General features: G+C 39.7%; 1 long non-coding RNA gene across 2 annotated transcripts in view; it reads right to left on the reverse strand.

Moving 5' to 3' along the window:
- Positions 1-25,449, reverse strand: part of LOC108391468 (uncharacterized) — a 217,425-nt gene that overhangs the window by 90,548 nt on the left and 101,428 nt on the right. For both annotated transcript variants that reach the window (XR_012130187.1, XR_012130186.1), the window contains exon 2: positions 23,907-23,973. This is a non-coding gene — a long non-coding RNA (uncharacterized lncRNA). The remainder of the gene's footprint in view (positions 1-23,906; positions 23,974-25,449) is intronic.

The following is a 25,449-nucleotide window of genomic DNA, read 5'->3' on the forward strand; positions in this document are numbered from 1 at the left end:
TTGCAGGAAAACCCACAGACACATGAAGGTATGTATGGTGTGTTCAAGGAGCTTAAATAATTTGATGCAACTGTAATAGTGTGCATGGAGGAGAATCATAAGCAGATCATATGGCAAGAACATAAGTTTGAGTCAAACTGAGAAGGCTTCAACTAAGGTCTAGGAGTTTATTCAACAGTCTCCTCTACATCTCCATCGTCATTACTGAGTTCAGGCTGTTATTGTCACACTTGAAGACTGAAGACTTCCATCAAGAATGACTGTCTGGATGAAACATAAAGTTCTTAAGAAGGATGTAAACCCTGATGCTGGTAAACTGTTTAAACAACTAAGGCAACAAACAATAATAAAAAGAACAATGGCTAGTATATATTGATCGCCATTGTCACAGTAACTTCTGGGGAGTGATTCTGCTCAGGCCAGAGCACTGGATTAAAACACAACTTCTCAGGGGCTACTATTAGTGGAAAGGTCTTCCAAGTCTATTCCCTCAATTGAGAAAACAAGTTCAGATCTCTTCCTTTCTCTCTAGCATCTAGGCAATGACAAGAGGAAGATTTGGGTTCTAGACAACATAATCTCCATGCTCCTTGTCCTATTCCCTTATTCAGCAGAATACCTCCCACACAACCCTAGACTGATTCAACAAATTCAACTCCATGGACTTGATTCTTTTTTAAGTTTCTTGTGGTCATATCTCAGGAAAGGAAAATAGAGGGAAAGAAAGATAGTTTCTTCAATACATGGTATTGAGAAAGCTGGACAACTACAATCAAAAGAATGAAACTGGACCACTTTCTTGTTACACAAATAAACACAAAATGGGTTAAAGACTTAAATGTAAGACTTGAAACCATGAAACTCCTAGAAGAAATATAGCAGTAGGGTCTTTGACATCAGTCTTAGAGACATTTTTTTGGGGGGGGGGTGTCTCTCCTGAGACAAGAGCAACAAAAACAGAAATAAATGGGACTACATCAAACAAAAGCTTTTGCACTGTGGAGGAACCCATCAACAAAACAAAAAGGCGACCTACTGAATGGGAGGAGATACTCACAAATGAAGTGTCTGATTAAAAGGTTTATATCCAAAATATATAAAGAACTCACACAACTCAACAACAACAACAACTGATTAAAAAATGGACAAAGGACCCAAACAGGCATTTTTCCAAAGAAGAAATATAGATGGCCAACAGGCACATGAAAAGAAGCTCCACTAATCATCAGGGAAATGCAAATCAAGGCCACTATGAGATACCACCTTATACCTTCCAGAATGGCTATTATCAAGAAGACAAGAAATAACAAGTTTGGCAAGGATGTAGAGGAAAGGGAGGAGCCCTCCTAATTGTTGGTAGAAATGTAAATTGGTGCAGCCACTGTGGAAAACAGTATGGAGTCTCTTCAAAAAATTAAAAATAGAACTAATTACCATACAATCCAGCAATTCCACAAAAGCACTAATTTGAAGATGTATATAGAGATGCAGAGATACATGGATATATAGATATATCCCTATGTTCATTGCAGTATTACTTACAATAGCCAAGTTATGGAAGCAACCTAAGTGTCTATTGATAGATTAATAGATAAACAAAATGTGATATATGTACATATATGTGTATATACATATATATGTATACACACACACACACACACAATGGAGTATATTACTAAAAGGAATGGCATTTGTCTTTGCAATCTTGCCTTTGCCGCAACATGGGTAGATCTAGAGGGTATTATGCTTAGTGAAATAAATCAAAGATAAATACCATACGTTTTCACTTTTATGAAGAATCAAAAAACAAAACAAAAAAGAAAGAGTCCTAGATACAGATAACAAACTGGTGGTTGCCAGAAGGGAGAGGCGTTGGGGGTATAGACACAATAGGTGAAGAAGAAATTAAGAGGTACCAACTTCCAGTTATAAAATAAATAAGTCCCAGGGCTGTAATGTACAGCACAGAAAATATAATCAGTAATATTGTAATAGCTGCATGTTGACAGATGGTAACTGGACCTATTAGGGTGAGCATTTTTGTAATGTATAAAAAATATCAAATCACTAGCTTGTACACCTGAAACTAATAGGATAATGTATGTCAATTATAATTCAATAAAAATAAAATAAATAAAAATAAAGAGGAAGAAAGTGCAGGAACTAGTTTCTAACCTGTGGCAGTGGAATTGAGGGACTTGTCCTCTGAAAGGAATCAGGAGACCTTGGCTTTATTTCACCCTTTCACTAACCAGTGCTGTGGCCTTGAGCAAAGATGCACCACCTTGCTGGGCTGCTATAGGGAATCAGAGGAGATCACGCATGTGAAAACTGCACAGAGAAGGCCCTCAAAAGGTGCATATGGCTGAATCTGCAGTCAGCTAGCATGGATCTTGAGAAATAAACAACACTCACAGGGGAAATGTCCAATATGTTGGAGAAAGGCTGCAGACCCAAGGAACAAACCCAATGAAATCATCAGCATGATCTCTTGGCATTGCGGGGTAATTTTTAGTACTTTGTCCAGTCATTTTCAGGTCCCAGAGACCGTTCACTTATCAGTTCCCATTTTATACCGATACTGTTGGTGCAGGTGGCACACCTTATTAGTCTTCCTCAACCTGCACACATAAGACAGGTCCCAGGAGGTGGAGGCAAGTTCTGCTTCATGTGAATCTAGCTACGTGTGAAATGCATGGAGTCTCTGGGGATTCCTGACATGATTTAGACATTCTTTGGCTTCCTACTGCAGGAGGCTTTATACAGAAAAGGTATCCTGTCATCTCACTAACTAATGGAAGCAGACGAAGGCACAGCCAAAAGAATGCTGGTCTTGGTCTCAGGAGGCCGGGGTGCAGAAGCTGAGCTCTGTCAACTAGGACACCTTTGACAAACTGACTTTTCTAAGCCTCAGTTTGCTTGTCCAAAGTGTAAATAATAGCATTTATTCTTTGAGATTATGACTCAAATGATGTAACTTAAATGAGCACTTTATAAATTGTGAAGTGCCACCAACACTTGAGTGTTATAACGCTCATCAGTTATGGATGGTGATGGAGTATATGGGCTTTGCTGCCAGTTAAATCTTTCAGTCCTCATGTCCCCATTACCCTTTGGCTGCTGTTTGTATCATTCAGTGTCAACACAGGAGATATAATTCAGTTCCAGATGATTTAAATGGGAAGATTCTATTGAAGTCCCTACTTAGAAAGGTATGGGTAGAATTAAGAGAATGAACAAGGGATAGTGAGGTACCAAGAAGCCAGCAACAGCTGGAAGCAGTTACTACCCCTTCGCACATTTCCCCTGTGAGTGTTGTTTTTTTCTCAAGATCCATGCTAGCTGACCACAGATTCAGCCATAAGCACCTTTTGAGGGCCCTCTCTGTGCAGTTTTCACACACATAATCTCCTTTTATTCCCTATAGCAGCCCAGCAAGGTGGCGCGTCTTTGCTCAAGGCCACAGCGTTGGTGAGTGAGAGGGTGGAATAAAACCAGGGTCTCCTGATTCTTTTCAGAGGTCAAGTCCCTCAATTCCACTGCCAAGTAAAGGCTTCTCCCAGAGATCAGTGAGGACTGGAGCCCTGAAGGAGGAGACAGTATGCAGAGGCATAGTTATCGCCACATAGGGACACAAGAGAGACTTCTCTCTCCTCCTGCCCACCAGTCTCTCTATGGCTGAACCCAATCCAAAGGTAACCAGCAAGGGGTCCCAAATGATGCCAAGTCACAGAATCAAACTCTCTAAGACCCAAGTCTGTAGACATCTGTTATCTCCTATATTCTACTCTTCATGGTGTTTGGTGCATCATATCTAAGCAGCAGCCTGGCCCGTGGTTATGAGCAGGACTCTGAGCCATATGCATCAGTATTCAAATCCTGGTTCTGTCACTTTCTAGGTAAATGCATTTAACCTCTCAGAACCTCAGTTTTCTCATCTATAAAAGAGACCTTATAAGAGTGCCAATTTCATGGATAGTTGAGAGTATTAAATTTAGTAACACTGGCCAAGCACACTCCAAGTTATTCTTTCTGATGTTGCTATTTTATTTCTACTGCTCCCCTCTCTTCCAGACCTCTGCACTGGAAACTCTTCACCATGGAAACTTCACTCTTTTACATCTTTAATCTGCTTTATTATTCTAACATTTTTTCTAACTGAAACCTGTTATCTCCTTGGTAGACTTTTCTAACCTATTTCTTTTTTATTTGACTTTTTGGCAGCATTTATACTGGTGACCATTTCTTCCCTCTAGAGCAGCCTTCTTCCCTCAGCTCCTGCATCAGTATCTCCTGGTTTTCGTCTTGCTTGGATAGACTGTGTCCAAAAGTGAATTTATTTTCTTTCCCATAAGCATGCTCCTTTCTTCTTACCTTAATTAATGACACCCCCATCACTCAATTACTCAAACCTAGGGGTCTCACCCCTTTCCACTCCTTTTATCCAATAAATCATGAAACTCCATACATTAAACCTCTGAAAGATCTCTAGAATCCATCTACCATTCTCCTTCCCTAAGAGCACTTAGTCAAGTTTGTGTGAGTCATCACCATCTCCTGGCAACTTTATTGAAATAACTTCCTAAGTGGTCTCATTGCCTCTTGACTTTCTTTCTCTAACCACACTTCATACTATTGTCCCAAAGGTTATTCTACAAAAAATACCCTCCTGTCACCACCCTTATTAAAAACCCCTTAGTGATTCTCCATTACCCTCATTAGAAAACCCACTCTCATAATTGCTAGCAAGACCCTCTCTGACCTAACTCCCGCCAATGACTGGATTCTCACGTAAAGACACTGCTTTCCCTCACTCAGTCCTAGTCATTACAAATGACTTGCTAATTCCCCAGCACTCTTTCTCTCCCTTTGAGATGGTACACGTGCTGCCCAGAGTCCTCCACACCCAACTTCCCTAGACTAGTTCTCACTTATCCTCTCCATCTCAGTCTGAATGCCATTTTCTTTAGGAACCTTTCCTAACCCTGAAATTCTGATTTAGTTGGCCCTCCTAAGTGTGCCCCCAGGATCTTGAAGTGCTGACTCTATGATGGCGAGGAAAACATTGGTCTTTGTTCATTTTATTTAACCTTCATACCCAGTACCTGCCACTTTTGAACAAGGGAAGCTTCAGCCTTGCTCCGTAGTCATTGTCTGACCTCCATTTTCCCATGAGCTCACTGCTGTGGCTCTCGAATTGTCTTCCAACTGAGATAAAAATTTGGGAGAATGAAGCCTGGTGTTGATATTGAGCCAGTTAAGGTCCAGGCACATCTCTATGCTACCGGCACCATTTTAGAAGGCACATCAATCCACAAAGAACTGCAGGAACACTGCTCAAGTTCACAAAACACTAGAAAGTTCACCTGTGTGAAATGAAATGACACACACCTTCAAAGAGCGCTACTAATAAGGCAAACGCAAAGCTGATTTTGACCAGAGATAAGCAGCAATAAGCCCGTGCTGTCCTAAACATCCTAGAGCAGTTTCTCATCTTAGGAAAGCCCCTCAGGCTCTTTACTACTGGGTCCCCCATCTAAGTGCAGAGTTTGCCACTGGTCCAAGTCATAAATGTCCATATTTTTGTCTGTTACACAACTCTACAGCCAAAAAGGCCTGTTCTGAATGATTTGGAACATGCATTATAAAAAGATCATTCATTGTCCTTTGGTTTCCTCAGTTTTCACCTATTACTCCCAGCTAAGCTTCCTTAGCTCATGGAAGTAATTCTACTAAATAAATTGTAGGTATACAATATGAACATAATCTTTTTAACAATGAAAAGCCTTGAGTTTCAGAGGTAAAGCTTAAGAAGCATATTTTCCAAAATAGAAACTATAAAATGGATACAAAACCGGGTTACAGATTTCTATTCCACTGAGAACAGGTTATTAGTTTATCCCTAAAACACACACATCAATTCACAGAGAGACTAAACCCTAATATAATATGAAGAAAATGTGGCTATACTCTACTTGTTACTAATGATAAGTCATTAAAAGAAACCTCATTTTGTACTTCCAAATGCCAGATTCGTTCCAACACACGACAGAAATCAGCATCATGATTCCTCTACTCACTAAATTAACAACTGAACTGGCTTGTGATTTGTTGAACAATGTCAGATAGTATTAATCAATAATAATATTGGGAATAAGCACTAAAGGAATTAAGGGGGAACAGATTGCAAAACGTTTCCTGGAAAACTTGGGGAAGGTGAAGTGGAGAAAAAAGGAAGGGTGTCCTGAGCAGTAGAATGTCTATTAAGCCAATAGAGGTCTGAGTCAACATAGCATATTCCTGGGAAAGAGTAGAAACAGAAGTTAAAGAGCAGTGGGAAATAAAGGTAAGTATGTAGAAGTGGTCCACCTGTTGGAAAGAAAAAAGCAATAATAAAATTGACATCTAGCTCAATGCCCTGTTTTGAGAGCAAGCTAACTTTAATTGAATTTAATTTATTTTACTTAATTTAATTTAATTTTACTCTTTGGAGTAAAAATATGCTGCATGGCTGCAGATATTCTTCATTATGTTCAATACTGGAAACTAAGTAAAATGATTTTACTTAGCATGTACTGCTGCTTCCTACAGGCGCTTGTTAAAGTAAGTCTTCTCAGGCAGTACCACACAAAAACCCTGTGTGATGGGCTCAGACTTGCTTCCCTTGTTACAGTGAAGAAATTCAGGCCAGAAGGATTAAGACACATCCCCAAGCCACAGAGTAATTAATCATAGGCTCAGTGCAGGCCTTTCTGATTCTAGAACCTGAGTCTATAACTTCCATACATTCCACCTCTCATGGCGTTTGGTGGTTTGAGGGTGGCATCTTGTTTCTTACATGGTAACACTCAGCACCTCTCCCCTTGGGGATTCTTAACTCAGGAAGCTGTGTATACAAAGAAAAGTTGTAGAAAAGAAACCAAGTAAGTGACTGACCAATTCAGATTTCTCTAATAAGATGGGGTGAAGTACATGGCTGGGGCTGGTAGGTGTAAGGAGGGCTTCCCACTTCTGACTGTATCTAAAATGGCCACATGTGCAAAGCAGAGCTCACCTGATGTATTCACCAAGATGCTGAGAGAGAAGACAGACAGCCTAACAGTTTGGACCAGGCCCTGCGAGGGTGTAATGGCTACACGATGGCAGAAAATGCAAAGTAGAGACTGAGCCTTTGGATATATTCTATCAGAACATTTTCTCCCATGCTGATTATGGGTAAAATTGCAGTATTTCCAGAAATTCTCTCTCCTGGCTTTAGTTCATCTCCACACAATAAATATTTCCAAGGAGTGGAAAGAAGTAGTCCATCTCCATATCAACAGGTAATTATGAGGGTGAGAAAGGGGTTATCTGGACCAGAGAGGTTGGATGGGGGCCTCTTCTTCTGCAGCCGGGTCGCAAGAGACTTGGGAGAGCAGAAGCGGGAAAGTGCTTGTAAGAAATAAACGGGTTTCTCCCACTTTATTTCTCCCTTTGACTGACTTTGGTTTCAAAGGTATTTTGCCCTGGGATATTCCCCCTGTGGTTACACCGATGTAGAGAGATCTTGGAAGAAGGGGAGAGATGGTCTGAGACATTATTTTCTCTTGAGGCAAGAGCAAAAACATGGGAGAGGAATAAAAGGATCAGTACCGGTATTAGAGTTTAGTTACACCACTTAGACACAACCCTGCCCCCCATTCCAGCATTTCCCCTAAGTCCAAGTCCAAATTTTAGATGATTAAGAAGAAAAAAAAAATCACACATGTCACATGTCTGATTCTTACCACATTATAAATTGTTTTTCCTTAAATACCAATTTTTAAGTATTTCAGTGATTTTAGTCATTGACATCAATTCAACTCTTAGGAAGAAACTATTATTCATATGGAAAAGATAATTTCTTCATGGTCTTTAAGAATGTCCTTTTCAGAGCTGCTGCTGCATACAGTCTATGTGAACGGTAGCCCTTGGGTTATTCAGGGCATGAACTGCACATTCTCTATAGAAACATTTCTCTGCCTATTCACACCATACTACCTCAGTCCCCACACAATTACTGAGTCAATGGACCAGACTGATATTTTATCCATTGGTTCATTGTATAAATTTTTTAACTGAGATATAATTGGCATATAACATTGTATAAGTTTAGGGTGTACAACGTATTGATTTGGTACATTTACATATTACAATATGATCATCACCATAGGATTAGCTAACACCTTTATCACATCACATGATTATTTTCTTTTTTGTGGAGAGAACAACTAAGATCTAGTCTCTTAGCAACATTGAAGGTCATAATACAGTATGGTTGACTGTAATCACTATGCTGCACTTAGATCTCCAGAACTTATTTATCTACTATTGCAGTTTGTATACTTAAACATCTCCCCAAACTCCACCCACCTCAGCCCTGGTATCCACCATTCTTATTTTGTCAGTTTGGCTTTTTGAGATTTTATATGTATATGATATCAAAGTATTTGTCTCTCTCCGACTTAACACCTTCAAGTTCCATCCATCCATGTTGTTTATTTGGTAAATAAATATTGAACATATATTATGTGTAAGCCCAGTGCTTGGTTCCAGTGATACAACAGTAAACAAGACACATTTGCTGCCATCAGAACCTCCTAGGTTAGTGGGGTAGAGACAACCATACCTTACAATTCAACGTGATAAGTGATTTGACATAGAAAAGCATATCAAGCATTTTGGGGTGCTCTGAATAACAGCACCTGCTTCCTCTGGTTGCTGCAAGGAGCAGATGAATTAATACCTACTTAGAATAGTACCTGGCACAAGTCTTCTAATGCATGAATTCATTCACACCTCACTCACATCAATCGTATGAGACAAATACTTCTATTAAGCCCATTTTACAGATGAGAAAGCTAAGGCACAGAGCAGATAAGCAATTGAACACAGATTCTTCATGATAGTACTTGACTCTGAACTCAGTGGTCAGATTCCAAAGCCCACAAGAATTAATCACTGTCCAACACTACCTGTTCAGGGACAAACTCATAAGGAGCTGGAGGAACAAAGAAAAAGGGATGTAGTCCAGTCTGAGTCGTAGGGAATGGCACACGTTTCCTGTCTGGGTCGCATAATTTTAGTCTCTGTTCATGCTGAAATGAATACTCGGCTCTGGCCTCCAGCAGGTCCCCCAAAAGCCGAGCTGTGCATCAAACCAGACACAGGAGATTTTGTACAGCCTGTCATATTATTAGCCAGTTGGGCCTTGGGAAACTGACAAAGCAGCAGATGTTAAGAATGTTATATGGAGTATAAATATCATAATGATGTGCAGTTGTCAAAAGCATCTCCTTTCCTAGTTAAAAAGAAGAGCATTTCACGTGAGAAATTTCTTATAAATCCAAGGTTTCAGCCAAGGGAAAGAAGAGAGAATAAACATGAGAAACTCAAGGAAAGGTACACGAATCAGAGGATGAATGTTTAGTCTGTGTCTAATAGACTGCAAAGAACATGTGCAATATGGGAAGATTCTGGGAAGAATTGTGGAGGCCAGGCAAGCTCTCTCTAGAGGCATGCAGGTTACGTGTTTAGGAGGCATCCTCTGGCCCTCTCTGAGCTTGCTTGCCCTCTGGTTTCCCAAGTGGAATGGCACATGAAAGCAGCAGGAAGGACCCACTATCCAGTAAGCACCTACTAAGTGTCAGGTGCTACCTCATGTCCTTTACATTTACCATTTAATCCTCAGAATAACATTACAAGAGAAATATTTTTATCTCCTTGCAATTGAGCAAATGAGTCTCAAAAATATGCCCAGTCATGCTTTTTAAGTTGTGTCATCAGAATTTGATCCACACCTGACTGGCACTGAAGCCCTTCCAACCCTCTCTGCTTCCCTAAGAATTTCTAAGACTCTTTCATCAGACGTCACACAACCTTTAGGTTGGCAGTCCCAATATTCATGATGGCAGGAACTATCATTTAATCCAAACTACCTTTAAAGTACCTCAAATACAATGGATGTGCAAGAATTTTTAAACATTCTTTAATAGGCTTATTTTTTAGAGCAGCTTTGGGTTTATACCAAAATTGAGAGAAGGTACAGATATTTCCAATATACCTCCTGCCCCCAAATATTCACAATCTCCCCCACTGTTAACCCGCACCAGAGTGGTGCATACATTAACAACCAGTGAACCCGCACTGACACATCACTATGATCCCAAGTCTACAGTTTACATTAGAGTTCAGTCTTCGTGGTGTACATTCTAAGGGGTTCAGCAAATGTATAATATCATGTATCCACTGTTATAGCATCATACAGAATAACTTCATTGCCCTAAAGATCTTCCATGCTCTGTCTAGTCCCTCCTTCACACCTAACTGGCAACCACAGATTTCTTCACTATTGCCACAGTTTTGCCTTGCCCATAATGTCATATAGTTGGAATCATATAGCATGTAGCCTTCTCAGATTTCCCTTTCCTACTGGGTAGTTGCATTTAAGGTTTCTCCATGTATTTTCATGGCTTGATAGCTCCTTTCTTTTACAAATAATATCCCATTGTCTGGATGCACCACAGATTATTTAATAATTTACCTGCTGAAGGACATCTTTGTTCCTTCAAGTTTTGGCAATTATGAATAAAGCTTCTATAAACATCTGGGTAAAGGTTTTTGTATGGGTGTAAGTTTTTAACTGCTTTGGGTGCATACCAAGGAACATGACTGCTGGATCATATGGGAAGAGTATGTTTATTTTTGTAACAGCCAAACTGTTTTTTAAGGTCAATGCACTGTTGTAAAAGAAATCAAGCCATGAAAATACATGGAGAAACCTTAAATACATTTCCACCCCCCAGCAATGAATGAATTTATGTTGTTCCACATCTTCTTTGGCATTTGGTGCTGTCAGTGTTACTGATTTTGGCCATTCTAATAGATGCACAGTCAATAAACATTTTTCAGTAAAAAAATTTTAGAAATCCTAAGTTAAAATGAAATTAAGTTCCAAATCACTAAGAAAGTAGAATTATAAAATCTGTTATTTACATTATCATTTATAGGAGACTGGGCTGAAAGGGAGATTCTTCACAATCAAGCTCTAACCTATCACTGTCGAGTTACCATGACACTCCTCTGGGCAAACTGCTCCAGACAAGCAATTCACTTAGTGTGTATGTGTCCTAGGGCTGTGGGGGCGATAGGAATGTCCTTTGGAATCTTAGTCTAAGGTCCCTCTCATTGCTACTTTTATTTTTCTCTAGCTACTGTGTTCTGCTCCCCACATTTGTTATGCCAATATAGCCATATCTCTTTTGTTACTATAATTAATTGCTATGGGGCGTGCTGCCATTATCAGAAGGAAAAACAGTATATCCACATTGAACATGCCCCTACTTATAAGCCTTCCAGATATTAAAACATAGTAAAGCCACAATAATTTAGACTGGCATACGTATCAGTAGAACAATGCCAAATTATGAAATAAACTCAAATGCATAGAGGAATTTAGTATATCATATGTGACATTCCAGTTTTGAGAAAACTGGCTAAGTGCATAAACAATTAGTGTGATAGGTACAATTTGGAAAAAAAAATTGAATCCCTATAACTTACACACAAAGGAAGTCTAAAAGTACTGAAATTTTAATAATTTGAAAGGAAACTATAAAAGACTAGAAGAAAAATATATGATTTATTTTAACAACCTAGGAGTAGGGAAGCCTTTTCAAAGAACAACACAAAACTGTAGTTTAAACAAATTGATGAGTTTGACCACAAAACAACAAAATATTTATGACTGACTAAAAAAATAGAAGACAAATGAAATATTTGAGAAAACATATTTGCAACTCATACCACATCAAAGGGTAATTTTCCTAAGATGTAAAGGGTATACAAAAAGCAATAAGAGAAAATATCATTAATCCCATTGGAAATGGATAAATTATATATGCATGATTTTCAGAAGAATGTAAATGGGTCTTTAAGAAATGATGTTCAATCTCACTCTTAATGAGAAAATATACCGAGATGCCACTTCTGTCTTAAAAATTGGCAATTGTGCATAGTCCAAAAACACACTGAAATGGTAAGGAAACACACCCTCTTCGATGTTGTTGGAATTGTTCATCGCTACAAACATTACAGAAGGACAGATTGGAAGCACCTTTGAAAATAACTAGGTACATCCCTGTCACCCAGCAATTCCACTTCATTCAATGAACAGATACACCTGCATATGTGCTTATTTTATGGCAACCTCTGTCTACATCAGTATAGAGTGGCTTCATAAGCCTGGTGCATTCTCACAGTGGAATACCATGTCATCACAAGTGAGGCTGAGAAAATTCTTGATGTCCTTTATGAGATAATATATATATAAATATATTTTTTTAATATATATTTTTTTATATAAGAGAGTATACAATCTTGAGTGAAACAGAAAGAGAATACCACATACTATGTATTTCCATTCAGATGTCTGTAGAGACCAGGGGAAACTAATAGATGAAGATAAAAGTGAGAATAGCAGTGATCTCAGGGGAAGACACACAAGGGAAATGTTGAAATGCTAGAAATACAGATCTTGATTTGGAATGTGACTACATTGGTGTATATTGGAAGAGAAATGTATCACACCGTACACAACATTTCTGCACTTTTACTGTACGTTTCATCTTTTTTTTGAAAAGTACAAGCAAAATAGAGAAGAATATGTATAAAAATCTATTTTTCACAAAATAAGTAAGAGGAAAAAATACACAGGTCTATATATTTGTTAAAACTTGCATAAAGTATTTTCAGAAGGCCATACAGAAAAACTAGTAACACTGGATACATCTGAGGAGCGATTCTGGGTGACAAAGGGCAGAAGTGAAAGGGATCCCTCACTGTACCTTATGTTACTTTTGCATTTTAAGCCATGTGAATGAATATATTACCTTATCACAACACATATTGAATTAAAATTTCAAAAACATACCACCTAGAATTATTCAAGACCCCTGGGGTTTACTCAGCCCTACTTGGAAATGCCAGACTGAGAGAAAACTGGAGGGTCTAAAGCCAGCCCTCTGCTGACATGGTCTCTCATACCACATGGAGTCACTATTGAAGGCTGGGCTTGTGAGATATGACAGACATGAGTCTACCACCAGCTCCCCCTTCCCTCTCTTGAGGCAGAAGTCATCACAATTGCTTAGACCCTTAGGTTGAGTAAGGTCATATGCCTAGATGCTCTATTTTATTCATTCATTTAAAAATACTTACAAGTGCCTAGTAGGTGTCCACTAGAACTGTATATTCTAGGCAAAAGTTACATAGTAGCTCATATTTCTAATTGAGGAAGACAGAAAACAAACAAATGAACAAAAAATAAAACAGAGAGAGACAATGTCAGGTGGTGATTGATACCTGCAAAGAAGGAAAACGAAACAAGGCACAGAGATAAAGTATCAAGGTGGAGGGCAGTGAGGGAGAGTCCGGCCTATTCTAAAGGGGTGGCTTGCAGGAGACCTTCCTGAAGAAGTGGTGTCTGAGATCTGAATGCACTAAGGAGACAAGCAGTGTTACTATCTAGAGATAAGAGAATTCGAGGCCAAGAGAAAAGTAAATGAAAAAGCCCTGCCATCACAGTGTGCCTGTCACTGCTGAGAGACATCAAGGGCCAGGGTGGCTGGAGCAGAGAGAACCAAATAGAGAATAGCAGAAACGAGGAACAAGAGCTCTGGCAGGGCCAGGGCATAAGCGGCCTGGGAGGCCATGCAAAAACTTAGACTTTTACTCTGAGCAAGGTAGGGAACCAGTGGAGGATTTTGAACAGAGAGAATTGAGAAATTATTTGTATTAATTACTATTAATGGAGATGTCAGGATGGCTATAAAAGTCTGGGTTTTAGGAAAGAGAGGCTGGATATATAAATCTGGGAGGCATTGAATTCTCTCTGCTCCAAGTAAGTTACTCTTTGTGGTCATTGTGTTATTTGGAGTCTTTCCCTGCCAGCACACCTTGACCAGGTCCACCCCTGTCTACCTGGTCAGGTGTCCTACCTTCACATCATGCAAAACAGATGTTTGGGTACCTTCTCCTCTATCTTAGCAGGCAAAAACTGATCTACCCCTGCCTGAAGATTCCATATGTAAAAGGAACTAAGGAATACAGCTTTCAGGAAGTCACACACATGTGCCCACATTCACTCAAGTCCAGTTACAGTCCTCTCTTAGGACCCTAGATGAGTACTCACCTTAATTTTTACATTTTCTTAATCATAAGGGTCTGCTTAAATTAAGCTCCTCTGAACTTAAAAGGGCTGCTCTGTCTACCCACGCATGGCTGCACAGACAGTGTAATATCACCAAGCATTTTTAGTTATGCCTTACTAAGACTTTCAAGACATTTCTACAACCATTCACTACCTTTTGTAGATTTCTTAAGCACTTTCCCATCTTTGTCTATTCCTTTCCCACTTACATCTGAATTACCCATCTGCTCCTGCTTAAAAATATATGCCATCCAATCTTTAAGACCCTAAAATCAAGGAAAGTCTTCTAGCTTACAAGATGAATGACCATGAGAAATTCACTTCATTTTTGTAAGCATCAGTCTCTGTACTTTGTAATGAATTCCTATGTCTAAAAACAGAGGAATTTACATTTTTGCTTATAGTTTACATTATTTTCAACTTGACCTGATGATGATGAAGATGATATTTTTGGGTGATGCTCTGCTGAACTAGAGGCTATCCATGCTCTTTGCAGGGCAAGAAGGAAAACGTTGGCAAGTGAAGGTGGGAAGTGTGGAAAGAACTCCCAGCATGCAGGGAGAAGAACGAACATGTGTATTATTGTTATTTTTATTATTATTAGGCTGAATTGGACTTTAATTAATGAGCTGTATAACCTTGGGAAAACTTACCTAACCCCTCTGAGATACTGATCACTAATCTATGAAATGTAGACAATAATAGTTCCATTCATGAGATTGCCACAAGGAGTATTTAAATGACGTGAAGCTAAGTCTCAGCACTGTGTTTAATATCTCCATAACACAAAGCACTTCATAAACTTAGGTTATAGTATCCTCATCCCATTAGGGAGGAAGGTCAGCCAGAGCAGGGCAGATGGAGGATCCACAGAGGAACCGAGCACCATACGAGGGCAAATCAGGTATTCAAACACAGAGGCGAAGAGAATTCTCAGTGTTCAGAAATGAAGCAGAAGAAGGAAGGTGTAACCGAGATTCACACTTGAAATAGCAATATTTCATCCAGGTCAAACTAGAACAAGCATGTCTTGAGGTTATTTGTACCAGGGAGATGGTAGAACATACTGGTCAAAAGGTTGGATTTTGTGCAAAGACAGGCATGTTTTCAATCCTGACTCTGAAACATACTGGCTATGAAACCCCTGTTCCTCAAACACCAATTCCTCATCCACAAAGGAAAAGATTAAAGTGGTAGAATTTGATCTCTGAAGACCTACCCTAGACCCCAATAACATCATCCTCATTGTAGCATCAGGAGAGGTGTCTTGAGAGGCAGAGTACAATGGAGAGAAGTTCTGAGTCCCTGGAGACAGACCCAGCTTGAATTCTAGCTTAGATATTTATTATGTGACTTTAGATAAGTTTCTGAATCTTTCAGAGCCTGAGTTTCCCCAACTACTACTTGGAGATAAGAATAATTTCTAATTGAGATAAGGTAAGCAAAACACTACTACAATGACTGGCACATAGTGTATGCTCAAAAAATGGTGATCATTGTTTATGGTTGCTCGTTACCATGCATGTGCTATGTGTTGAGGACACAATATGGGCAAGACAGACTTTATACTATTCAACATGATACCTTTCAGCTATTTAAAGACAGGTGCAATGTTCCTCCACCCCGTATCCACCCCAGTCTTTTCTCCAGTTTCTTAGCTATTCTCCTCATGACAAGATTTCCCTACACGATTCTCTTCTTCCTGGCTTTTCACTAGATGAAATCTCTTTAATCAATGCTTCTTCAAAATATGACACCCACAGGGAGATGGTATTTAGCCATGATGTGATCAACCTGGGACATCATGGGATAGAATTTGGCTTTGGCTTTAACCCTATAGTTCAGCTGATCAGGCCAACAATTTTACTGTTTTTTGTTTTTTGTTTTTTTATTCTGGCAACAGTTACATGGGAGACTAATGTTGCTGCTGAACTCACTGATACAGCACATAGCCTGGGGAAGCATTCAGTCATTTTAAGCAAGCTTAAAAGTAAAGAGGCAAAGATCCTGTATGAGGATCCAAACTAGAATCAGGGAGCAGTCGAATCCACTATACCTCCCTATTCTTGAAGCAGTCAGGATCACTCTGATATAGTACCACAAAGAAGATGGGTATTCCATTTTTTGGTTGAGGGGACGGAGGCGGCAAGAGGGGCAGAGGCAGTGTGTGCATTAACATGGCCAAGAAGAGAAAAACTTAATCAAAAAGAAATAGGCTTGGAGTATATTTTCAAGCAGACTCCTTTATTATTAATTCCAAATATCTTTTTTGAACTCCTAAATCCTCCTAGGGAAATAGCATGGAATGAGAACAGATTTATACACTCCTGCTGGGGCAGAATCTCACCAATGCTTCCAACTTACCAAAGGGCCAGAAAAAGGCAGCAGCTTCAAGACAGTCAACAGGTAGTTACTTGAACCACAGAATTTAAACCATCTCTTTAAATAAGAAAAAAAAAATAAGATTCCTAAAATATAATTCATAGTCTCTGAACATTCACAAGGACATTTTCTACTCTTTGATTTATGTGCCTAGGCCTGAGTGTCAGAGGCCTGAGAAACCACAGCTGGATTAAAGAGATGAGCTTAGCATGAAAGTCGCATTTTGTTTTATGAAAGAAGCTCAAGCATCAGGGTTTGAATGGCTCGGCACCTCTTTAATCAAACAGGGGCTGCTCAGTCCGGGGCTTTGTAAGCGAGCTAATTAGTAATGTGCCAGAGACTTACCTGGTTAATCAAATGATTAATCACTCAGTAGACTTCATTCCTCTTGTTTCCTAGCTGTCTTTGGCTCTTCTATTTGGTTTTTTTGTACTTTTTTTTTGTAAATTAGCATTTTAATAGCTGGCAGTCACCATTCAGGGTAAAAAATGGCATTGTCCCATTTTAACCACTTTCTGTGCAAATAAAATTGAAGACAGAGGAAATTCTTTTCCAGGACTAAGAAATGAACAGTCCTCAACCATGGTTTAACCAAGAAATGTTAAGCCATCTCTGAAGAAATAGGGTGTTTGGGTAGAAAAAGATTTGAAGCCCTATGGAGGGTTGAACCTTCCTTCACATGAACAGTCCTGGCTGGGGAAAGGGTTCTGAAAAACCACATGACTGTAAATCAGCTGACTAAATTTCCATGTTTCTTCCTTTATTTATTTAACATTTATTTATTTTTCTAATATTTAAAGTCACTCTTAGAGGAATAAGAAGGTTGGCTATTTGGGCAAACTTTAATATGGAGAATAAAAATTCACATTTCATGGATTTGTTCATCAGTTGATTAACTTTAAGTTCACCTTTATTAAGCCTTCCATGCTTTGGAACAAGGCATATTAAAAAAGAATGAATATACACAAAGAAATAAAAGGCATCCAGACTGGCAAGGAAGAAGTTAAACTGTCCCTGTTTGCAGATGACATGATATTGTATATAAAAAAACCCTAAAGAATCCACTCCAAAACTACTAGATCTAATATCTGAACTCAGCAAAGTTGCAGGATCCAAAATTAATACACAGAAATTTGTGGCATTCCTATACACTAACAATGAACTAGCAGAGAGAGAAATCAGCAAAACAATTCCATTCACAGTTGTATCAAAAAGAATAAAATACCTAGGAATAAACCTAACCAAGGAACTGAAAGACCTATACCCTGAAAACTACAAGACACTCTTAAGTGAAATTAAAGAAGATACCAATAAATGGAAGCTCATCCCATGCTCATGGATAGGAAGAATTAATATTGTCCAAATGACCATCCTGCCTAAAGCAATCTACAGATTCAATGCAATTCCTATCAAAATACCAATTCAATGAACTAGAGAAAATTTTTCTAAAATTCATCTGGAACCACAAAAGACCTCGAGTAGCCAAAGCAATTCTGAGAAGGAAGAATAAAGTGGAGGGGACCTCGCTCCCCAACTTCAAGCTCTACTACAAAGCCACAGTAATCAAGACAATTTAGTTCTGGCATAAGAACAGACCCATAGACCAATGGAACATACTAGAGAGCCCTGATATAAACCCAACCATGTATGGTCAATTAATATATGATAAAGGAGCCATAGATATACAATGGGGAAATGGCAGCCTCAACAGCTGATGTTGGCAAAACTGGACAGCTACATGCAAGAGAATGAAACTGGATTTTTGTTTAACCCCATACACAAAAGTAAACTGGAAATGGATTAAAGACTTGAATGTAAGTCATGAAACCATAAAACTCTTAGAAGACAACATAGGCAAACATCTCCTGAATATAAGCATAAGCAACTTCTTCCTGAATGCATCTCCTTGAGAAAGGGAAACAAAAGCAAAAATTAACTCATGGGACTACATCAAACTAAAAAGTTTCTGTACAGCAAAGGACACCATCAACGGAACAAAAAAGCATCCTACACTGTGGGAGAATATATTTGTAAATGACATATCTGACAAGGGATTAACATCCAAAATATATAAAGAACTTACACACCTCAACACCCAAAAGGCAAATAACCCGATTAACAAATGGGAAGAGGATATGAAGAGACAGTTCTCCAAAGAAGAAATTCAGATGGCCAAAAGACACATGAAAAGATGCTCCACGTCGCTAATCATTAGGAGAATGCAAATTAAAACCACAATGAGATATCACCTCATACCAGTAAGGATGGCCAGCATTGAAAAGACAGAGAACAACAAATGCTGGCGAGGATGTGGAGAAAGGGGAACCCTCCTACACTGCTGGTGGGAATGTAAGCTAGTTCAACCATTGTGGAAAGCAATATGGAGGTTCCTCAGAAAAACTAAAATAGAAATACCATTTGACCTGGAATCCCACTCCTTGGAATTTACCCAAAGAATACAACTTCTCAGATTCAAAAAGACATATGCACCCCTTTGTTTATCACAGCACTTTTTACAATAGCTAAGCTATGGAAGTAACCTAAGTGTCCATCAGTAGATGAATGGATAAAGAAGATATAGTACATATACACAATGGAATACTATTCAGCCATAAGAAAGAAAAAAATCCTACCATTTGCAACAACATGGATGGAGCTGGAGGACATTATGCTCAGTGAAATAAGCCAGGTAGAGAAAGACAAATGCCAAATGATTTCCCTCATTTGTGGAGTATAACAATGAAGCAAAACTGAAGGAACAAAATAGCAGCAGAGTAAAAGACTCCAAGAATGAACTAGTGGTTACCAAAGGGGAGGGGTGTGGGAAGGTCGATGGAGAGGGAGAAGGGGATTGAGGGGTATCATGTTTAGTACACATGGTGTGGGGGATCACCGGGAGAACAGTGTAGCACAGAGAAGGCACATAATGGATCTGTGGCATCTTACTACACTGAAAGACAGTGACTGCATTGGGGTATGGGTGGGGACTTGATAATATGGGTAAATGTAGTAATCATATTGTTTTTCATGTGAAACCTTCAGAAGAGTGTATGTATATCAATCATACCTTAATAAATAAATAAATACCTCACTTTCAAAAAAAAAGAATGACTATATCCCCTTAACTGAAATTTTGCAGCTCTGATTGTTTTCCAGATTAATGATGTTCTTAATGTTTAGTTATGTAAACTGCTAAAGAGCTCAATTATCTTTTAAAAAGATAATATTATAATGGTTCAATTTCAATTCAATATATTCAAATACTTGTCAGTCATAAAACATATAAATAGCTAGAACTCTAATAAACTCATCAGTTAACAGCAATTCCATCATTATGTCACTATAATCACCCATGGCAACCCACCTTCCCACTCTGTCATTAGGATCCATCAGCCTGTCATTCATAGCTCTGTTGATCTTCACCATGCCCCAAAGAAAAGCATTCTCTGATGACCTGAATGGCATTTCAGGTGGATGACCACATATAACAATTATAAACTTGTTTACAATAATTCCCTGTGTTTGCACTCCCATATAAATTTTCTTCCACTAACACACACATAAAATTCCTATGCATAGTACAGAAAAGGTGATCAAATAAATATTTTGCTTTTCTAAAGGTCAGTGTAGGTGAATCCTGAAGGCAGGTGTGAATGAAGCAAAGGGTCAAATAGGCCTCTATCCTGTAAGGCTGGTGATTATCACCCCTTCTAGAAATAGCAACATTTCTATGTGAAAATTTTCCAACTACATGATTTATCACCTCTTCCATGACCACGATGTTTGGCCGTAGTGAACCATGAGCTCTGATGGGCAAGGGTCAAGCAATTTAGGGGTGGTGTATGAGTAATGTGATGGGGCAGGGGTCAAGTGAGAGATAAGGGTTGGTAAATATTACTATATGCACTAAAAAGCAAACAGAATTTTTAAGCAAGGGAGTATTCTTTTTAATTTAGAGCAATAAATATGGGAGGAGTGAGAGCCCAACTGGAGGGATCAGATTTCATTCAGTTTTTTATTAACTGTTGTCCCAGAATTGTCAGATCTCCCAGAAGTCTATAATAAAGGCAGAGATTAGTTTTTGAGACAAAACCTTTGATTATTAAGAAGATTCATAAAATGAAGAATTCTTCAACAAATGCCTTTAAGTTAAAGGCTCCTTTGATAATTTGAAAACTGAGTCATCAAAAGAGAATTGAAGATGGAAACATCAAGACTAAGTTTTCACCTTGTTTCCTGGGCAGTTAGCTCATTCAAATAGAGGACATAGAGGAGAAAATACTGCCACTTCCTGAACTGGGCGTAGCCTATGGCTGGAAACAGCCCTAGAAATATTGAGAATTATATCAAGTTATTAGTTTTCCCTCTTTCAATTTTGCCCATCTCCAATCAGTCGCCTACCAGCCTCCAAATGTAAATTTCTAAGACACAATCTCATCTCAGTGTTCATGATGAATTTGAGCTGCCTTAGACTTGTAATGAGGTTGTCCATGATCTTCCCCTGCTGCCCTCCTCAGCCTTGTCCCCATCATTCCTCCACCCACACTTTCTGCTCCTGGATCACATTTACCTCAACAACCAAATATTCTGTAGCATTTTGTTCGCATGGGACTAACACTAACCACCTTCAAGACTTCTTCAAGTAATTTCTGGATCAACAGACAGATCCCACTCCTGAGCAAGTCCACTCATGCAAAGTTCTATACCTGGACGCGAGGCACCACCATGCTCAAGACCTAGACGAAGGGTGGCTGTTCTTCCTCTGCTTGGCCAGGCCTCACTTTCAATGACTTCAATGTGCTAATGCTCCAGTACAATTTTATGGTCAAAGGGTGGAGAATATTTCTACTCTTTTTGTGTAAATCCCCAAGAATGAGCAGAGGGGCTGGGAGAGGGGATTATTAAATTTTATGTTTTACCCCCAAGATTGCAGAGATTAAACAAAGTGGTTATTTCTTTTTTTGTATATGGTGACACTGTGCTCCCAAGACCCAGCCTTCAAAAGAGCCTTCAGCAAGACGGCAAGTTAGGAGGCAAACTCAGACGGCAGACACCGCACTGTACTCGGAGCGCTCTCTCTCTGGCCCCTGAACGTAAAGCTTGTTACTCTCCGAAGATCTTCAAGTGGGATTCCTTCTCACCAGAGGGTAGTGTGTTCTTGGGACTCTCCTACCCCCTCCCTAAAGCCTGATGTCACTCTACTGGTTCTCCAGACATGCTGAGATGTGCCTGTCTGGATCCCACAAGTGGAAACATCATGATTTCTTTCACAGGAGGCTTCTCGATATCCCCAAAATAGAGTTCCATCAGGCATGTGTCTGCAGTTTTCCAGACACTTTCAGACATGCCTGGATCTGTGAGCAGACACGGCCCGTGCTCAAGCTGAGACCCAACTACACCTTAATTTATGGGTTGGTAGGAGAATAAGTATCTGTGGAAAAGAAGGTATTTGAGCCATATTTTAAAGGAAGAGGAGGATTTATGCAAACACTGCAGCAAATGATTCATGAAGAAGCATGACAGAGAAAACAGACCCATTTTAGAGGCCAAATATCAAAATAATCTGTTTTAATCAAATTTTGTTCCAGATTTCCAGTGAAGGACATACTGACATTCTATGAGATCATACCGAATCACAGTAATGACTCCATAAATATTGTTGACTGAATGAATGAATGAGTAAATTGTTTCTTTTCCTTTAAACCAATTAAATTTGGCTCTGAGTTCCTACTTGGTAGAGGCAAGCAGGATTCAATTTCAGTCACTTTTGAGGGGGTATTTCCTTCCTTTCCTAAAAATAATCAGCAAAGATTATAGGGTATCCACCAAATAAGGATGACTGCATGGTGTTCACATCCTTAGTTATATCCATTCTGTACGAGATACTACTGGACAAGCAGTCCTCCACCATCTAGCAGGTGATGGTGCTCCAGGTGGGCTCAGAGATGCTCCCCCAGTAGTCCTCTCACTGGACACGGACCCAGCCACAGAGCCAGCGCCTGCTCCAGAAGGCTCCACGTCCCTCTCACAGACATCTCCCCAGATTTGGTGCTTTGTACACATAAGTCACGGATCTCAATCACTCATCCTAAATCCTAACTAACCCTGTCTCCATCAGAGGAAAGGAGATCCAGCCCTCCACTTCTGAATTAACCCTTTCTGTTTCTTGAACCCCAGCACCAGCTTCTCTCCACGAGTTTATAAGCCCAAAAAGAGTCATGATTGTCTTTTTGCAGGTGCTTCACAATTTCTGTTTTCAACCCTGACGCATAAAACTATTAACAATCCCTTAGACAAAGAACCCAAACTCACAACACACAGGTTTGGCTCTTATGCTAAGGGAGGAGAAAATAGTTGTTGCTCTTTGATGTCTGGCTAGTAGCCAGAGCAAAGCCCAAAATAATGTTATGTAGTATTTTACCCCTGCCATCACACTAATTCCTATGATACTGTGGATAATAGTGTCTTAGAAAGAACTCTGAATCCAGAATCAGAAGACTCCACCATTCTGGACTCACTTGAGCTCATTGTGGCTCCATTTTGTCTTGTGTAGAAGTTGTCCCATTGACCCCTCAAAACCATCCTGGAGCTCAGATGAGAAAGGAATTTTATAAACACTGAGGGCCAGACAAAAAGTGCTTGCTAGTGTGGACCATGCCAAGAGTCAGCAGAAACCTGGATGAACTGGGCCTGCTCCCCTGTGACTCTGAAATGAAGTCCTCAGAGCTGCAGTGACCCACTGGCCTCAGAACAGGTGCCTCTTCTCCTCGTGGGTTAGTTCTGTTGTACTCCTGGAGGGAGAAAGGGGCCTAGTGGCAACCCACAAGAAATGCCAGGCAGAATTGCGATCCAGGGTCCATTGCAGGTCAGGAAAGCAGATCTATCACCTGCGCAATGTTTGCTGTGGGGCTTGAGACCTGAAAGGGCTCTTTGTTCAGCCACCAGGTGAGTTGCAAGAGGAAGGTGCTTCTCCAGCCACTGCCACCAAACCTGCACAAAGCATTCATTCAGCCCTGTCCTGGCTGTGCCCTCTGGGGCTGCCTCTGACTTATTGGGTTGCCTGTATAGAGATCATTTCCCTGTCTGTGCCCCCCACCCCAACTGCTGACCCGGCTACTACACAATGCCACTCAGAGGGCACGGGTAGAATATTACATTCCATAGAGAAAAGGCAATGCTCAGGCTGAAAAGACCAGGCTGCGGTGGGGGACACTCCCCTTCCAGCACAGAGCTCGCTGTGTCCCTGCAGACAATGGGCCTCTGTGCAGCCCCATCTCCTGATGCAAGGACTGCTTACGTGTTTTCATCTTTGGAAACTTCAAACTGCTTAGTCTCCAGGAACGGCTGTACAAGGAAGCATCTGTCTAGGAGGGAAGGGGAGAAGAAGAGGTGAGATGTGTTCCTTCAAAATGATCTCCTAGCCAGGTTTATTTATTCCTGTGGGCAGTGCTGATTTTTGTCAATTCATTCCTTCATGCATTCAGTCATATCTATAGGTCATCTGCTATGTACTAGATACCTTGTAAAGCTCTCTTACTAGAGATGCCTAGCTCTAGAGGGAAAAATTAAGTCAGACTGCTCTGCCCTTGAGCAGAAGGTGTCCAAGTGTCTGAAAAAGCATTTCATGAGTTGATTTTGTGTTGGGCGCCCTATCTTCTACTCCATGCAGCACCTGATTCTGATCTTCATTCTCTCCTGCTTCCTGAATCCCTTTTGATATATCATCATGTGAGAATAAAAGTCAACATGTTGGGTTTCTCAGGCACCGTCTTACTGGTGGGAATGCAAAATGACATTGCAGAGGACAATTTGACAGAATATAACAAAACCACATATGTATTTACCCCTCCATCCAGCAATATCACTTCAAGAAATTTACCCACATATATGCCTCTAATAATTTATATTGATTTCAATATTTCAATTTCAATGTAAAGGAAATCATATCCAGGTGTTGATACCTTCAAAAGATGAACTTCAGCTAATGGATAGATGTCACTGGGAGAAGGATTTGGGTTCACTATAACATGTGAATATTTTTTTCCACAGATTTCTAAAGATGAAGAGAACTTCTTCAGATAACAGCTCTACAGTGCTCACATTTTATTCCTACAGAAACTGAGGCTTCAGGTGAAACCATATTTATATAAAAGGCTACTCAATGCAGCATCATTTTGATTTGCAAAAACATTGGAAACTACCTACATGTTCATGCCTAGGAGGCCAGTTGAATAAACCATAGCCTGGCCCACTAGAGCACCAGGCTGCTGTAAAAATGAACGAGGGTCACCATACACTGACATGGAGTGATTCCCAGGAACTACTGTTAAGTGAAAAAAAAAAGAGAATGTAAAACAATGTATAAATATGCTACTTTGTGTAAGATAAAAGGAGAATAAGAAAACATACAAATCTCTGCCTGTCTTTACCACTAAAAGAGGCTAAACCAGAAAACAATTAAGTTGGTTTTCTACAAGAGTGAGGAAACAGCGAGCAGGCAAGGTTAGAAGTAACACTCCCTGGGTATAGCGTTTTACACAGTTTTGACTTTTGCATCCTGTAACAGTGATAAAAAATGCTATGAAGGGTATTACTGGGTCAGTTGACAAAGTTGGAATAAGGATAGTAGATCATATCAAAGTATTATACCAGTGTTTACTGAAGTGGATACCACATTGTGATTATGTAAGAGAATACCATTGTTCCTAGCAAACAGACACGGTAATATTTAGGGTAAAAGCTTACTCTCAAGTGTTTCAGAAAAAAATGTGTGTGTGTGTGTGTGTGTGTGTGTGTGTGTGTGTGTGTGTGTGTGTGTGTGTGTGTGTCTGATAGGGGAA

The sequence above is a fragment of the Manis javanica genome, chromosome 4, assembly GCF_040802235.1.
Source record: "Manis javanica isolate MJ-LG chromosome 4, MJ_LKY, whole genome shotgun sequence".
Lineage (NCBI taxonomy): Eukaryota > Metazoa > Chordata > Mammalia > Pholidota > Manidae > Manis > Manis javanica.